This window comes from Podarcis tiliguerta (genome assembly GCF_965153285.1).
Source record: "Podarcis tiliguerta genome assembly, chromosome: 5".
NCBI lineage: Eukaryota > Metazoa > Chordata > Lepidosauria > Squamata > Lacertidae > Podarcis > Podarcis tiliguerta.
In genome coordinates this window covers 48,279,165-48,298,160 of record NC_139538.1, presented here as the reverse complement: position 1 = coordinate 48,298,160, position 18,996 = coordinate 48,279,165, and the positions used below count along the sequence as shown (strand labels likewise).

Below are 18,996 nucleotides of genomic sequence, written 5' to 3'. Positions count from 1 at the left end.
ACTGGGCAAACAAATGTCCTGCATTGCAGCGGGTTGGAGTAGCTGACCTTTTTGATCCATTCCAACTCTGCAGTACTGCAGTCCTTGGACCAAAGAGGGCTTATTTAATAGTGGCCTCACAACAACTTCTTTCAAGACAGATGGGCTCACTCCTCTTGTGAGATTAATCACTTCTGCTAGATGCAATAAGCACATAATGGCGAGGGTTGAATAACCACCACCAGGTCCAGGTCTTCGGGCTGAAATAACGTAAATTCATTTCATAGCCCCAATATTAGACAGTGCTCTGGGCACAACCACGGACTAAAATGCTGAACTAGCACAGCTAAAGTCAAGGTGGATAAAAACAACTTTCTTAGCAAACATGCTACAACTGCCCTCTGAGAGTGGAAGTCCAGTACCAGCTGGAAAAACTCTGCTGGTGCAATGTAGTATTGTGTCTTCACTGCCATGGAGGAGGCTTCAATGAGAGCCACCTTAAGACTTCTGCTTACTTGCATTATCGTCATCTCAAAGTCTACTTCATTGAACCTAGTTCCCCAGAAAATAAAGCAGTAGGCTGAGCTCTGCTGTGTGGGAAAGGGCACCATGCCATTGTATCCAGAATGTTCCAGCTTCACACCCTACTTCATCTGCCCCTGACCTAGTTCTGCTACCTCCCATTTCCATAGTAGCCTCCTACTTCACTCCAAAGGCTTCCTGGTCCTCTCTAGAACACCTTTTCAGGAGTTCAGGGAACTATTATCAGGAGGGAAAGGGCAAGAAAAACAGCTTTGGCTCCAACCGAATGAGATCCAGCTTCAAATAGTAATGTGCCTGTAACACTAAAACTCCTTGTGACCGAGGTCCCTTCGCCCCTGCCCCCAATAAAATAATTGAGGGCCCCCCTCCAGTAGACAGGCATTGCCATTCAAATGGTGTTCACGCGCCATGTTTTGTGATTGATTATGCAAGCGGGACTTACCTGCACCCCAATATTTTATTCAAGGTGGCCTGCCTGACAACGACAACAACAAAATAACAATTTCTGAGAGAGCTCAACACTCAGATTTCACAGTCAGCAAATAACCCAATATGTAAGGAGAGTGGTCCCAACGAAGCCATATTTTCTAAGCCACTTTTAAATAAGAAATGACTATGTGGTGCCACTCTCAAGGAACAGCTACACATTAGGATTATTCATTGGAATCTCTGCATGCATGTGCTATTCATCACTGGGTGCACACCTTCCCCTTATAGCAGCATGTCTATGACCTCACAATCTCCAAGTGCTTACTAAAGCACTGGGAAACAAAGCCTACATACATAAAGTTATATGCACACATACCCTCTAGCTGATCAGGAATCTAGAACATGGAAGGTTCCTGACTACAGGGGTACGCTTATGGGTGTACATACATGAAATTTCCTTTCTGATGGTCTGCAGCACCCATGAAAATGTCAGGAAGGGGCTGGAGGATACAGTTCTGCTCCTCCCTCCCCGTGTAAACCACAAATATGGAAGCTAACAATAATGCTGTTAACTTGACATACTCATGTTCCAACTCACTTTTATGGAGATAACATGAATATGATGGTGGTGGAGTAGTGGCTGTAGTGGAGAATTGGTGGAGAGAAAAATGGTTTATTAATTTTCCCATCTTCCCTGTTTCTCCTTGCATTAATCTCACTAGTCGTGGACCTGGGCATCTCAAATTTCAGCAGCATCCTGTGCAATGCTAAAATCTGGCATGTGCGCCCTGCCTCTTGCCTTCCACTAGATGTCATAGATGTGGCGCTCCCTGCAGCACCCCAGAAGCTCTGCACCGGGTGCAAGCTCACCAGCTGCACTCCCCCAGATTTGCTTTTGATTCCTCACATAATTTTTTTCCTGTATCTATGCTTAATGACAGTTTTGGAGCCCAGCTGGAGTAAAACTGGTTTGGGGGACATCTTCAGGTGCTTTAAAAGACTTAAAGCAACTCCTCTCATCCACTTAGTCACTCTTAAAAATGCCCACTACAGCGTCAGCCTCCATGTTTTTAATTACAATTCCTTGGACTATTATTTTCCCCATATCAATTTTGCTATCACTAACACTAGTCTACTTAATGATAGATGTACTTTTATGCTTAATTCATTTTCTTTTCTTAACTTCCAAGTACTACTACCTCTAGCATACTACTATGATGACTACAGGGGTCATTTTAAACATGAGTAATCCAGTTTTCTCCTAATGTTGAACATGACAAAAAAAGGAATGAATTGCTAAATATGCTCTTAAGTAAACCCATAAAATTTCAAACTGAATTTTCTGTCACGTCCTTTGTGGCTTTTCCTGTGAATGGGCCTTCACTGTAACAAGGGGTTACTTCAAAACATTTGGCTCCAAAGATTACTGCCTCTCTCTCTCTCTCTCTCTCACCAAAAAAACCCCCCAAAACCAACAACCCAGAGACTTGCAAAATTCTCTCTTCCCTAGGGTCAGTGGGGAAATAGAAAAACAAGCAGGATGCTTTAATACCGAAAATGTCATCTCAGTAAAACAGAAAAAAAGATTGGAAGTTGCTGAGCTAATATTAAAAACAGAAACATTCTGGTCTCACAGGAGAAGGTGGGAATGCTTTTAAAGTCCCAGCAGAAAACTTAAACTTTTCACTGTGCTCTCATTCTTCTGCACATTCTTTTCGTTGAAACCTTTTTTGGGGGGAAGGGAGGGAAGAGGGAGGATGTGTGTGCACAGATGCCCTAGGATGATGCAAAAAGGTCAACTGTCCTCTTGGTTAATTTTGTCAGTTGTGAAACAAAATTTTCAGGGTGGGGGATTTATGTCAGGCTGACCTTCGGAAGAGACCAGCTACTCCCCTGAACAATAAATTTTTTTAAAAAAAATTCTTGCTGCCTCAGCCAGAAACCTCCTGCCACTCAAGTATCATCTTGCTGTAACAAATTACTCCTAACCCAGGATTACAGCTCTTTCCAAATCCCTCCTAGAGAGCAGAGAAATAAACATTCCCTCCCAGGATTCAAGACCAGTTGTTTCCCCTATCAATAATCCTTTTCTCTATTTGCTTCTTCTACAGCATTAGCCTGGGAGGCCAGCAAAACCACTTGCACCCATTTTCCTTTCAACCCATAAGCTTGAATGTCTCAATTGTCCATTAGAAAAGTAAAAGATGCAAGGCTGAAATCCTCGCACAATGGTTAACTATCTCCACACACTTGTGATTTGATAGGACACTACAAATGTCTAATCCAAGTCACTCAGCGCAGGCCCACAGCCTCCCTACCAGCCAACACCAGCCCAAATTATTTCACGAAATGTTCAGATGTGAAGGAACAAACCACTCAAAGTGAACCCTGGGGTGGGGGGATTAAAAGAATTGTGGAAATGATGTTTGGGAAAACAAACCCTTTTGGTTTGCTGGAGAAATATAGGCTATCCCCTCAAAAGCTCAGCATTTCAATCAACACACTTTTTAATACAGTTTGAGCAATAGGCAGGAAAGGAGAAACCTCTTTTTGTATAGGAACCGGTTAAAGTTGTTGCTTTTCTTCCTCTACATAAGTGAATTTCTATCGAAATTCTAAAAATCAGAAAGAATTTTTATATTGGCATACTGCTCTTGACAGAGGGTTGACTCCAACTAAGTCTGAGCAAACTCACTGAAATTATTGAATGTAAATTAAGAGTGCAAGAGTGAGGCCACATCTTCCAGGGTGAGTGATATAGGATGTAGCAGATCTTGGGCTTGGTTTGGCTGAGGTAAAGTAAAGGTAAAGGGACCCCTTACCATTAGGTCCAGTCGTGACCGACTCTGGGCTTGCGGCACTCATCTCGCTTTATTGGCCAAAGGAGCCGGCATGCAGCTTCCGGGTCATGTGGCCAGCATGACAAAGCCGCTTCTGGCAAACCAGAGCATTACATGGAAACGCTGTTTACCTTCCAGCCAGAGCAGTATCTATTTATCTATTTGCACTTTGACGTGTTTTCGAACTGCTAGGTTGGCAGGAGCAGGGACTGAGCAACGGGAGCTCACCCCGTCATGGGGATTCGAACCGCTGACCTTCTGATTGGCAAGGCCTAGGCTCTGTGGTTTAACCCACAGCGCCACCCGTGTCCCTTGGCTGAGGTACTTTGGTTTAAATCCCTAATGCCAGTTTAGCCGATAGAACTGTTGTTTTGTTGAAAAGGTGGCCAACAGTTTTTTAAAATATATAAAAAAGATTAGTGGAAACAGTTACTGGCGTTTGGTGCAAAAAAAAAAAAAAAAATCACACCAGTAATAACAGTCTTTTTGAACTTCCGGGAACGGAACATGCAGGAATGAGTTTAATGCATACAGTGATCTAAACCGGCAAAGCAGCTTCACCATGTAAAACATTAATGATTAATGAGGCTTGTATTGATTTGTTTTCATTTTATCGAAATCAAAATATTACGCAAGACAAGAGGCCAGTAAATAAGCAGTAAACATGAACATTTTAATATTAATGAGCGGCGCTTTCCAGGCTTAAAACGCAGTTAAGCCTCCTCCCAAGAAGATGTAATAAGCAAAACACAGAAGGTGGAGCGTTAAAGGACATAATTTGGCCTTCTTCCTTGCTGACATTTGTTCCCTGTGCCAAATATTTGTGGTAGTGGATGAGAGGGATTCTTGCAGGGTGTGGGGGGGACAAGGAGAGGTAGGAAGCAATGTGAATGCCTCCTCTCTCATTTCCAGGCTGAAGAATGCCCAGCACACTGACTGAGAACCTCTGACCACATTTCCCCCCAGTAGACAAAACAGCACCACAGGCATCTCAACCACTAAGCCACTCCCACCCACTCCACTAACCCACAATATTCAACTATGGGCCAAACACTCTCAGCCCTTAGGCTACAGCAAAGAGGGAATATAAGGGGCCCGTGGACTTTTAAAACCTTTAAATAACCTGAAAGGATACACTTGTTCCTAAGCATAGATCAGCTGTAAATAACAGGCGTCACCCACAAGGTTACTTTTGATATTGATTTTTATTTAAAGGAGTGTGGTTTTCAGGAAATATGACAGGCCACTGTTCACATTTTGTCGTTATGCAAGTGCACGAGTGCAAACAGGCACGCACACACACAAATAAAATAGGAATATACCTTGTTTATTTTTAAAGCAGCTTTACTTAAAATAACTCCACTACATAAAGGTTAAAACAAGAAGGATTCAGCTATATTTGCAGTACAGTCAGCTATGCAGTCGGCAGCAACAAACCAGTAGAGAGCATACATGTGAAACAAAATAAACAGCACTCCAAAATGAGATAGTAAATTTTGTAGATACTTGCACATTGTCAATCATTTGGTTAAAGAGCATTAACGGTGGCCAAAATACTTCTCAGCAGAACCGCTAAAAAGAATGCACAATGCCAATAAATGCATTACTGTTCAAAGGCTGCTCATATCCCATATAGACACCTCATCTCATCAACATAAGCCAAGAGCCACAGCACATCTAGAGTCTGTCTCAATCATCATGCCACTTATATCAAAACATGATGATAGATAGTACAGTCATTCCTTGGTTCTTGAACTCAATCCGTTCAACTCCCGAAACGGTTCGAAAACCACAGCTTCCTGCAGCCAATCGGAAGCTGCGTTGCAAAAATGTTCGCAAACCAGAACACTTACTTCCGTGTTTGTGGCATTTGGGAGCCAAAACGTGTGAGTACCAAGGCGTTCAAGAACCAAGGTATTATTGTACTTCTAGTTGCGATGTTAGAAAACACAAAATATAGATAAAGCTCAAATAATGAGTAAAATGTTAGCAAAAATAATGGCATGGTTTTTACAGTGTAATCCCACTGTAAGTCCTATTAAGACCTACATCTATTGGGTAATAGAAATAGTACTGAGCCTTAAGAGTATCCTATACATTTCTCAGACATTAACTCGTCGTAATTCTTGCAGAGTAAGTAAATCAGGATTACCACCTCCATGTTGCAATGGCAAACTGAGGCTGAGATGAAAACAGAAGCGGGCCTAAGTCAAGCTAGTGAGTGGGTAGCATGGTAGTGATTCAAAGTGAGGTGCCTTTGATACATAGGTCATTCTTTAGCCAGCATTGTATAACATTCTAAGTAGCTACGATTCAGCAAAACCATACAAAACTATAATCCTCATGGACCTACAGCCCACATTTCTCTGCTATGGTTGGGCTTATACCATCTCCCTACATATCCGAGCCACACATTTATGAACACTTTTCTTCTTCCTTTTCCCTCCCACCCAAGCCATACCAGTTTCTTTCTGTCCAACAACTCCAAGATTTGGTATTTCATCTCTGCGAGTTAAATCCCTAGAATATGCCTTGTTCTTCCGTATGATACTGAACCATTTTCTTAACTAACCATTCCTGCATCTGTGGCTTCTCTTTAGAAAATTCACAAAACCTCTCTCCGCCCTTGATAACTGCAGCCCTACTGAGGCATATCACTCACTTGTAGGGCACGACTGTGGGGACTGAACTTTTAGCAACATTTTGTCTCCTCCCTCAAACAACCATGGCCTGCAGCTGTCTGAAGAGAAAGGGTAGCAGAGGCTCTAACCACACAGAGGCTGGCCACAAGATGCTAGACTAGATGGACCACTGGCCTGATCCAAGAGCTTTCGTGTGTTCAAAAATAATCATAACAACACCATATATACAAGTAACGCCTGAGTTAGGCTTATGGTGGCCATCTTTTGAAATCCCTGCTACGCTTCCAGAGCACTAGTCATTATTTTAAAAGCTCTACATCCTTCAGTTTCACAACAACCTTCTTCTCACCTTATGACACCTTCTAAAACTCTCAGAGATTCACCTACTACAAGCCTGTTATATTTTTGTTGCCCTTTCCAGTCTTTGTGCTTTCCATCGTTCTACTTCCTATATGCGGAAGTATAATAACAAAGTCCCACAAACTGTCTTCTCTAAGCTACCCTTGCCTTTAAAAAAATCTGTAATTGCCATTTGATAGACTCCTCCCCACTTCTTTACTGTTTCTTCTTCACTCCTCATCAAATACTATTACAATTTAGCAACAATCCATTTCCAGTTGCCACTAGTTAAATCTACTGCAGTAAGTGCTGGAAGTAAATTTATTCCCCTGCTTCATCACTCACCTATACATCTACCAACTCTCCTACACCTGTGGGCATTTGACTATCTTTTCCTTTAACTGTGCAAAGGAGAAAAGGGGTGACCTATTAAAATCTGCATCTCATGATTTTACTCTTCTGGGCTTACTTGATAGCAACAGTAGAAATCTTCCTGAATCACAAAGTAAAGAGGATATATGTGTTGGCCAATCAATTTGTTATTGTTGTTTAGTTGTGTCCAACTCTTCATGACGCCATGGACCAGAGCACGCTAGGCACTCCTGCCTCCCGCAGTTTCGTCAAATTCAGGTTGGTAGTTTCGAGAACATTGTCCAACCATATCGTTCTCTGTCAATTTGCATCTTATAGCAAACAGCAGGAGATATGCACATCTGGAAGCTCCTGCTCTCTGCATCCATATTTGTGCCTCTTGAATTTGGATACTTTGTGCATGAGCTCTCTCTCTCTCTCTCTCTCTCTCTCTCTCTGTATGTGTGTGTGTGTCACACTTAAAATAGACACACACATTAAATCAAATATCCAAGGTTTAAAACCTTTTGTCAATGAAAAATGTCAAGCTTTAACACGATTTGAAACTGGAGAAACTGTTGAATTTAATTACAGCTGTTCAACCTTTTTTTTTTATTTAAGCAACAAAAAAATCTTTTTATTAGGAGGGAAGGGAAGGGGGTGGGAGAAATCGACAGCTCCACTAGCCAGAGGCACTTTGCAAGCAGGAAAGTAGAACTCAAGATGTGGGCAGGCCTCAGGTTTCAGCGCCTCAGGGCATATCCAAGAGACACCAATGTATTTACTGAACAGCCAGTAAAGCAAAGGCTCCAATCTTATAACATGTTATAATCTTATATTTTATGAGAGTCCACAGTAAGTTTTCAAGGTTCAAGCAGGGGGTACAATTGGTTAGGAGAAATACAGAGAGGACTTATTATCCACCTATCCTTTAGAAGATAAAATAACTTGCATATGTGTAGCTGCAAACTAAGATAATTTGATTACTCTGCCTCATTTCATAATAGATACTAACACCTCAAATAGAAAACTCTATTCTAGTCTCTAGCTGTGCAACAGAAAAATATAACAGCCTCTAGTTCGCACTGTGTCTATGAACATGCATATCACACACGCACACACAATATTACTGCATCACACACTATTTGAATAAGGCTACTTCACTCAGACATTTGCATGTGTGGCAAAGGCAGTCACCTTAGGGACCTTTCGACTTAAAAGACCTTTGAATGCAAGGTCCTGGCAGTGTAATCCGCTGTCCTGCACATAAGAAGCTTACAACTCACACAAATGTTGTGTCAGGCTTTACTAAAGAATATGCAATGATCCAATAGCAGCTAATCTACTGAACCATCTTCCTGAGATGATGCGTGGTGGCTCAAGCCAACGCAAGGCAATCTGTCGTGACCAGTGGCGAAAATGTTCCCTCCGCACTCTGGCCTTGTTCTCTACCTTCCTCTACCCAGTAAGCGAGTGGCTGAACAATCCAGAATTCAGCTGTTAACCATAGCTTTCCACTGTGTGCAAATCCAGAAACAGCTCACAGACAAGCCAAGTGCAAATGCATCCATTGTGTGAGTTTGCTGTAAATAGTAATAACAACAACAACAACAAAACAACGTAGATAAGTGATGGTGGTGGTGGTGATATCTATTATACAGGGCAAATTCCCAAAATCTTATTCTTTATTGAAACAGATGATTAACAGTGGGCATTCTGTTAGATTTGGGCTTCTAGTCCACTGTTGTCTCCTTAGATTGGAAGAGGCCTTTCACATCACCTGCTGCCTGATCCATTTTTCTGGAACCTTCTAAATACAAAGTATGTGCTTTACCACTGAGCTACAAATGCTTCCATGTTTCTGTATTTGGTCTACCAAAAAAACCCACCCATTGTCTATCCCAATGGCATTATGTCACTTAAAGAAGAAAGACAATGAGATACTTGGCAGCAGTATGAAAGCAGAAGGCAGAAAGACTGCCTAACATTGGAATCCCCTTGGAGATTCTCCTATTGGCTTCTCAGTCTTTAGTCACATCCTCCAATATTTCTCCTTCTTTGTCCCCCTTGTTCATATACATGAGGTCTAGAAACACACTTTTTAAAATAAAATAAAAAATGAAGGGCATTTTTAGAATTCTGAAAGTGAGGCTAGATCCTGTGCATATTATTTTATAGTGTTTGGTCAAGATGCAGCCTGGATTCACGCAGAAAGTCTTTTGGCTTGTGCATTCTGCATCTGACTACTTTCCACTACTGTGATCATATTGATGAGGCAGGGAAAATATCAAAACTGACAACCAATCCATGTAAATAGGAGGGCCTGGTTGTGAAGCGCAGTATCTAGACAAGGCAGGTTGCTATGATCACTAAATGCCATGCCTGCAATACCACATGAATCATTTGAGTTCTTTATTGCATAGTGCTCATGACTGTAGAAGTTTCATTTTTTAAAAAAGAGGAAAAAAGCTGTCATTCATCCTAATGCAAATTAAGCTCTCTCCTTTTTTTTTAATACACAACATTTAGGTCAGTTTCCAGGGAAATGTTGCTGAATTGCCCATGTTTACTCCAGCTCCAGCAATGCAGCACAACCTTCAGTCAAGCTATTAACTTGAATGTTGAACTTCACAGCCTGGCTGTCTTTCTCAGCCATCCTTTTGATGTTACCTCCAAAGCAAAAGATCAAAGGCTCCAAGTGTGGTGAGGGGAAGTCCCAGGCTCTTAGCCTACCAGCCTGTGATATATGTTAAAATCCTGGCCAAAAAGAGAGAGAGAGAGAGAGAGAGCACAAGGGAGGGGGAAGAGAGGTGGGGGGAAGGAAAGAAAGAAAAACCAGCAAAGGAAAAGTGTCCAAGCAGGGCACCAATGTGAGGATTTGACAGAATAAAGCTCCTATTTATTTTTTTGAAAATCCACACAGAACAGAGCAGGGTTTTTTTTTAAAAAAAGAAGAAGTTCTGACATAAACTGCATTTCTAATTGTGTGTTCAATTTGACAACTTATCCACTTACAATTTTCATGTACTGCTTCACCTCACAGTATTAAATTATTTATTCCTTCACCACTGAGAGGACACAATTTAAATCAGGATTTCAGTGTGCCAGGGGGTAGGGAAACCAAAACACAGCTTACCTCCCCATTTTAAAGAGCTCACAATCTAGATACGCTGCAGCTCAGACAGTTTTATAGAGTCTTCTATCCAAAGTTTCCTGAAGAATCTTTCCAGCTAACAGAATCCAAATTGTGTGTGTGTGTGTGTGTGTGTGTTTTGAAATGTTATACCTTGCCCTTTCAATACATTTGCATCCCTTGCAACAATTTAAAACAAAACAAGTCCATAAAAGAAATAAAAGCAACAACATAAAAATGGAAGCACTGAAAAACATTTCCAATGTGAGGGCCTCTCACCATCATCATCAGCTAAGTGAGAGAAATGCTTGCCAGAACTGGGAAATTTTAACCAGTTGTGGGTTTTTCTTAAAAAAAGTCACAGGTTACATAGGGTGAGATATTCCATAATCAGGGTGCAACAACGGAGAAGGCCCTCTCTCTCTTATCCTGACCACTCATGCTTCAGCCATTGATGGGACATATATAAAATCATTTCAAATATATCATAGGGAGCAGAAGGTCTGGGACAGGAGGACACAAGTAAAGCAAGGTAACAAAAATATAGTGAACAAAAACATAGTGAGCACTGAGCAGCTACTGGAAGCTAGAGCCATCCCCAGGAAATAAGAGCAAAAATCTGTTGAGACTTTGGTAGTAATAAGTCGTAGTATAGTTCACTCCAATTACTCTATAGCTTGCTATTGTGTAGGTGTCAGCTTATACCATTGAAAAGGCAGCGACATTTTGGCAAAGCTCAAACACAAAAACCAAATGGGTTCCATCAACATCTTCTGCTTAATTAAAGCACACTCTGTATGCAGTGCACAGATGCAACTATGCCTAATATTTTGGAGAGGAATGGCAATGTAATCTTAGCTCATATCCGTTGGGCAAAGCCTGTTGTACTTATGTGCAATACCTTTGCAACAATGTACTTTCTTTAAATTACAACCGCAATAAATTATACCAACCACCTGAGAAAGTTTGAGTAAGCTAAATCAAGTCAGAGCCTATATCCCATACAGGTAATCTTGGATAGTAAGGTTAGTATGACCTACACCACAGCAGGAATGGGATTTCTGACAATCCTTGATGTTTTATTGGAAGTGAAGGTGTTTCTAATTTTGAATATGGAAAGTTTCACATTCCTACAGACCAAGTTTGTAAACTGCCACTCACCAGGGGCAAGCAAATATACTTTTAACGTTATGAAGTGAGGAGGATTTGTAAAACGAAGAAAAAGTTGGTTTGTGTCTCTCAGTTGACTCACACTTATGTATGAGCAGGTGAAATTTTTAATACAAATTTTTAATAAATAATATTGTAGGTTTGTTTGCAGTGTTTCTAGGCAGGAACATGCATTCATGAGGGACAAGAAATATACTGAAAGCTTTTACTGCAACCAGTCAACTGGCAAGTGTGATTTATTTAAAACCAGCTTGCCCATTCAGCTGCACAAAGAATTTGCAAAACATTTCCACCAGCATAAGCCAAGGGTTCTAGTGGTCTACGTGGTGGGGCGGAGCTGTAAAACCACCCTCTCGATACTGGCACTGGTAACTGGGCTTACTGGGATGGGGCAAAGCAGGGGGGAGGCTGGGGCGACATGGGCACACTGGCAGAACAAATCCTTGACCCAGTCCTGTCCAAATAAGTTGCAGTGGCACTGGTGTTAGGATGAGAGTTCTGTGGTTCTGTTCTATGGGCCTCAGTTGGGCCCTAGAAGAAACATAACCATCAAATAATTTAGCTGTTAGGCCATGAAAATTCCACATATCTGAATCAGTGAAAAACAATGAACTGAGTCTGATTTGTACTGCCTTCCTTAAAAAAAAGATTGTCCATTGTTGAGGAAGTAGCTTCTGCTTATTCAACAGTAAGACACAAGGTTCTCATGACAAAAAGAAGAACTTCCTCAGAGTCATCAACCTGTCTTCTCTTTCCCGGATTATTCTTTGAAAAGTTCATTTAGAAAACCAAAACCAAAATATGTACTGCATTTAAACAACAGTGGGAAGAGCAGATATTCAGAAACTATCGGCTGTCCTGGGATTTTGCCCTAAGTCAGTGAGCAAACAGGACCTCACAGTGTGGAACTCAGTCTCTCAAGATAATCACGTTAGTTTTTCCCACCGTACCTCTTTAAAAAGGTGTTTCAAATAAAATCAGTACTCTAGGTGCTTTAGGAGACTCACTGTTGGTTCCTCTTTGAATTATTCTCTCTTTTTATTCCCTTTTTCAGATGTATTTAACATTATTAATGCATCAGCTGGCAGTATATGTGCATGCAATATCAATTACTATGAGACCCTATCATGGTATAATTATCACATAACCCTGAGACTGCGAGCATCTCAATCAAATGAGTCCCTGCACCCCAGCCATACTTCCAGGGGTTTTTAAAATATCATTATTCGTAGCATCATGTGACTGCACCGTGGACAGATGAAGTCAATTGAGAGTAAGGGCACTTCTCCTACTCAGAATTGGAGGTGGGAGAATGGGGTAATGATGGAAGTTGACACATGTCAGGGAAGGAAAGAAACTACAGCTGCTATTTCAGCCCCTGCCATGCAGAGGTTACATGTACTTCCCCTCCTGTGGTTTCACATCCTGCATGGTACAACCTATAACATGGGTAAACACTTAGCTGTTCACAACCCATGAACAGCACAGTAAAGTCGATATGTCCTAAACCAGACTCAATCAGCAGGCACATCTGATTTATGCCTAATCCAACAAGTGATCCACATATAGCCTACTTACAAATACGAAAACAAAAAACCAAAAAAAAAAACCTTTGCTATACTGGGGCTCTGGTGCTGATAATGGCCCCACCGACTCAGAAGAATCCAAAATAAAGTTGGCAGAAAACTGAATTAAAATCCTGTACTGCATTCCATTCCTATAATAATACAGGAAGAGGCAAATTATGTTTGCCCAGAATAAATACCTGCCAGTAATAAGCTTCTATTCAGGGATTATATGAAGATTGTGGGGGAGGAAATTAACACCTCACCAACAATTTCAATTTTATCAAGACAAAAATAGCAAAAGGAAATAATTGAGAACAAAAATAGACGAACATCTTATTCAAGCTTTGCCTAGTAGTAAATTACCATATACAGTCTTACATTTCTTTAAGAGAGAGAAAGGAAAGAAGTATTTCTAAAAATATAAAACCCTGTATCAAAGTCCTTTCTAATTTGTGTCACTACCACCAACAACATTTTGTCTGGGCTCCTAACTGCCCTACAATTGCATTCAATTTCCATTCCCTCCCATCAATAAACAAATATCCATGGTGAACAAAGTTTGACAGCAAACTTTATAAGCAGAAAGAAAGAAAGAAAGAAAGAAAGAAAGAAAGAAAGAATTTGGCATACACTTATAGCACATTTAATTTTACATACAGATTATATGATAGAGGGTGTTATCAATGCAAGAGCAACTTTTATAGCATCATGAAGAGAATAAACTTCTCAAGTGCCAGCAGGTATTTCCAGCAACAATACTTGTTGTGTAGCTATGGATCACAAATTGAGAATATACACTTCTCTCCTAAAGCCCAGTCTTAGGGATTTATACACCTGACCCAATACCCCTCATTCCTTCAAAAGCACAAGAAAAATCCAGGTTAGGAGAACAAAAGATCTGATGCGAATTTAATGAGGATATCACATTCCATCCCCTTTTCCCACCTAAAAGAGATGTGAAAAGTTGCCTCCATCAACATGTAAAATTTCTCACAGAATTAAATCCTATAATCCCATTTAGCACAAATGAGGTAGAGCAGCACGTTTGCGCTTAAGACATTTTAGTCTCTTAAGAAAGTAACATTTTTTTAAATTGCTTCTCTTGAAGAGTGTTTGGGAAAGATTAAGAATCTCTCTATTTCATCTCTGTTGTTGGTATAGTGAAGTCATGGCAGAGACACAGGCTTTTTCAGTATATAATCTTCCAAACATTGAGCTAAATTAATCTTTGAAATGGAATATACCGTATATGACACATTCTGTCTGTCTGTTTCTCTCAAATCAACAGCTTCATAGAAACAGTTGCTTACATCCAACAGTATTGATTAATGATTAAATTAATGATTAAAATTATCTGCGGCTTCTTTAATATTGCATCACTGAATGATATTTCTACTTAGCCCCCCAAAGGAGCCGATAACTCCTTTCCACAGAGCAAAATAAATTGCAGATACTATTGGAAGACTGGAAACCAATCCATTCAGCTCCCCCTTTGGCAAATGACCTATCAAAAACAGTACAAGATTTTTGTTCAGCTCAGTCAACTGGGTTTTCTGCTTAACCCACAGGCATTTTTCCTGTTTCAAAGTTTCTATTAACTCCCTACTGATGTACCCTAAAAGAATTTTTAAGGGCTTGGAAGCACATAAATAAAATACTTTGTTGGACTGGCACAGCCAAATGAAAGTCTTTCTCCTGCAGTGGTGGTGATAAAAGTTTCAGTTGCAGCTATGCGCAGAGACCTCCATAGATTTCTGATAGCTGAGATTGCCAACCAATCAGCAAAGCTGAGGAGCCCAGCTATGAGAGCTATCATTCCTATTTAAGATGAGTGTCAAGACAGAACTTTTATTTTGCAGAGCTCTAGCCATCTCTAGCTGCAAGGTCACAAGAAATGACCTCTCCGGTCATCACTCTTTCAGTGATGAGGAATCTGGGAAAAGGAAAAGGAGGAAGAACATGGTGGAGAAGGAGCAAGACTGTGTGAAATCAGGAACAGGGGTGGGGCATTAAAAGTTTGTTTCAAAGCAAATATGGTGCACTAAACCAGCCTTACCCAATCTGTTGCCCTCCAGGTGTTTCTGACCAGAACTGGTATTGGCACCAGGAAGCACTTGATTGGTAGTGTAAAATATCTGGAGGTCAAAACTGGTCCTAAACCCTCTTCCCCCTCACTTTGGCTCTGCGTGTTGAGATTTCAGGTCAGCAACTTAGCATGACTCAAAATGATGAAAAATGGAAGTGGAAATGGTATTAAACATTTTTGACCAAACTTGAGTGGGATTCATTTTTCTTTCTTTCTTTTAAGCCTTCGAAACCACAAAACACCATACAGTGGTTCAGGGAAATATACCAAATCTTGGTATTTTTTCAAAGACATAAACTACTCCCGTAATGCAGAGCAGTTCAGAAAAAAGAGGGAATGTAGAAAACATAGAGAACTTAATATTGCTGTGTACGCATTTACAGAGTAGGTCGTGTAAGCAGTATGCAAACTTGAACCCCACCATTATAAGGTTTCCCATATTACTTTTTATTTGAGGTCTACCACTAAAAAGGCAAGCTCCCAGAGATGATATGCCAACAGCTCAGCATAGCCTGTCCATACCTATTAATTAGCACGTAGTGACAGCTGAAACCAGCTGGCTTTCTTTACTCTACTAACAGAGTAGTAAACAAATTCAGCATCAAGAAGCTGGTGCTACAATCCCCCAAATGGAGCTGCTTGCTTGCTAAAAGAAAAAGGGACCACCATCAGATTCACATACTACTGCCCAGTGGTTTCCAGCTCAACTGGATGTATAACCCTGCCAAACCACCTTGGCCTAGGCTGGCTGCCACTGCAATCACTGGCAATTTTCACATCGTATCTTCTGGGCAATACTTGTGCCAACTGGTACCAGAGAAGGAAGGCAGAAGCTTCCCTTCTCACTAAGGCTTATTGGAAGGGTAAGCAAATTAGAGGCACAGAGGAAGAAAATGTGATTTCCTAACTAAAGTGTATTGCTTTATTATAGCTACAGATACAGTTGTAGCTGATGAGACCACATCACAAGAACACAAGGATCTGGATTGGACGAGTCCAGGAAAAGGACAGTAATGAACATCTTATCTTGGAACCTCAATTATCCTGGAACGTCAATTAATGAGCCAAGGAAGCATTTCACAATTTCCCTAGGGCGCTACTAGCTTGGACATACCCAAACATTTCCAGACAGGCAAATGGCTGTTCTACACACATGTCTTTCTCCTCCTACTGTACTGGTCGGGTACAGCTGCTTAAAAGGTTGAATGAAAATCGAGTATTTGGAAGAAAACATAAACTTCATCTTTAGAATTAAACATAAACTTAATGCGGAATCAACATGACCACAGAGCCCTTTTCTAACAAGTAAACAAAATGAGAGGAGGGGTGCATGGAGACTTCTGCCCTAAAACGTGAGTGAGGCCTGCTAAACTTCAAATCTCTTCCAACACAATATTCAAGAGTACCATTTAGGCAAGCAAAAGGCATGCAGATCAGTGAACAGTTGGCAGTTCTGCAGTACTTTCGATTATCAATATGCCGGGAGCTCTGGGCTGAATCCAAAGGTTTCCTTTCAAAAATGGAAAGGGTCTTTCTCCAACAGATGGACTCCATCCATCAAAGGAAAAGAACCTTTGGGCCCAACCTTCTATGTCACACATTTACATTACACCGAAAGAATATACGGCATGAACCCTATAAGTAGCTATAGATGTGAAAACCACTGGAGTTACAGAGAATGACTTACATTCTAAAATATTGCTATTGGAGGTTTTCAAGCAATATCTACTTGGTATCTTTTTTAATAGAACAGCAAGAAAATCTTAGGGCTCCAGTAAACAAAGAAACACACACACACACAAAGCAACTTAATCAGAACTTTACAGAATAATTTACAGCATGTCTTATAAACACAGCATAAACAATGTTTATTTGTTTTAAATAACTCCTGCATATGTTTTCAGGAGACAACTCAGGCCATTATCATGGGCTAAATCAATTGGCAGAAGCCAATTTGGATAACAGTGTTATGTTTGTTTGGAGTGAACATAAGAAAGAAAATCTCTTTATACACTCAACACAAACTGAAAGCTTCTGCAATGTTTGTATTATGTTCACAAACCACGTCACTTGTTCCCTGGACTTGTACAGCCATCTATAGGTGCTGCTAACTGACTTAATTCACCCTGACAGCAACCAACACAATTGGCAGGAACAGTGGAGAGCAATAGGCTCTGTCGCCCCAAAAATCTCTTTTGTATGCTGCGATAAATGGAAGCTCACTGTTGAAAATGTAGCCATGCATTCCAAGTGTACTCAAGCACCATAAATAAAAGTTTCATTAGGGTTACAAGATACCAATAGGTAAGGGGCATGCTAATATTCACAGGACATCCTAAGGAGCTATTATAGAGAAAATGGGCAGCTATTATAGTGAAATGGGCAGCTCAGCTTTCTTCTGGTCAGGATGCTGTTGAAGTCTCCCTACCCTTTGTTCTCTTTGCATATTCTACGGTGTTTAATTCTTCATGGCTACATAGCAGAAGTGTAAGGGCAGATATACCATGGCAGTTCTGTATTGAAGGCAGAGACCATTTTGTCCCTGTGTAGTGCCACCTTTATACATAGTGCTGCAATATAAATAGGGCAGGGCAAATTAATGTATGATCCAGCAGCCTGATCCCAATACCTTAGCACTGTTGATCCGTTCTGAATCCTGAAGGTTTGGCCTTCACTGGCCCATATTGGCTGGAGGGCAATCAATCAATTTCAAGCAGCAATTATATGTCAAAGATGCACAAACTATGCACATCATTCAATGGTCATTATTATTCAGTGGTGTCCATAAATCTGTGGATTATATCCAAAATTGTCAAGGTAACTATAAATAATGTCGAATTAATGGCTTGTGTAGATATGATTATAATTTTGGTCTCAGAAGATGCATTATACTGGATAATGTCAGCAGGTCATGGAAGTGCTTACTGTTAAGGTAAAAGAGATTATGTTCCAGAGCTGGGATAGGAGGTCCTATTCACAAACTTGCATCACATTTCCATGTCAGCTACAGAGGCTGCCTGAGACTGTCATTCACAGGAGTTGTCATGGAGTAATTCCAAAGATTTCCACTGGTACTTTAGCGACTGTTTCCTGACACTTGAGTGGGTTGGGTATCAGATGTTTTGGCCATAGAGTGTGACATTTTACACATACAAATATTACCGTTAAAATCTGCCATGTGTGTAACTGCTACATTAAGGCTGAAATCCTAAACACACTTACAAAGGAATAAATAACACTGAGCTCAACAGTGCTTGCTTCTGATTAAACATGCTTAGGATCGTGACGCACAAAAGTAAGTCATAGTTGCCAAATTCTGCAACGGCTTCCGTGCTCCCTCCTCCACAAAAAAAAAAAAGCTGTGAAATTTTAAAGCAATCATAGTGACAAGTAGTCAGAATCTTGTCTTGTCTGCAGCGTACGGATACCATTATGTGCGCATTTTGTTTCATGTATTTACTCATTTGTTAAGAGGTTTACAAACAAAACCACGGTTATCCATGATTAGAAATATCCAAAGCAAAACTTATTAAAAAGAATATAAAATAACATAAAGCACACCATTAAGCAGGGGGGGGGGGAGAACCCTAGGGGTGGTATTCTCCTAAATTCTTTTCAGAGTAACCACATTCAAACTGATGGCCCTAACTTAGGCATGTCCATTAATTTCAGTGGGTCTACTATGAGTAAAAGTTAGTGGAAGACAACCTTTAGTAACTACATTCATCAGAGAAGCAGAAAGATAAAAAGGTGTGGTCATCAGGGCACCTGAAAAGGTTCTCTAGAAAAGGCTTTCCAGAAATGGAAAGTACAATGCAAACTTATAGAAAGAAGTATGGTAGTTCTGCTTTGGACCAAGGACAGAAAGAAAATGGATGATGTAGGGAAGAACATACCCCATAACAAATGTAAAAAG

The 18,996-nt window shown here is 40.6% G+C and overlaps 1 protein-coding gene and 1 long non-coding RNA gene across 40 annotated transcripts in view; both read right to left on the bottom strand.

Moving 5' to 3' along the window:
* Positions 1-18,996, bottom strand: part of TCF7L2 (transcription factor 7 like 2) — a 204,769-nt gene that overhangs the window by 134,881 nt on the left and 50,892 nt on the right. The window contains exon 1 of one of the 39 annotated variants that reach the window (XM_083441747.1): positions 965-1,180. The exons of the other annotated variants lie outside the window; for them this stretch is intronic. The gene's annotated coding sequence lies outside the window, so the exon portion shown is untranslated. Of the gene's footprint in view, positions 1-964; positions 1,181-18,996 lie in introns of those variants that run through there. 39 annotated transcript variants of the gene reach the window in all.
* On the bottom strand, positions 10,611-18,920 carry LOC310678241. Its single transcript, XR_014511710.1, has 2 exons — positions 18,762-18,920; positions 10,611-15,544 (listed from the first exon to the last, which is right to left on the bottom strand). It is a non-coding gene; the product is annotated as an uncharacterized lncRNA (long non-coding RNA).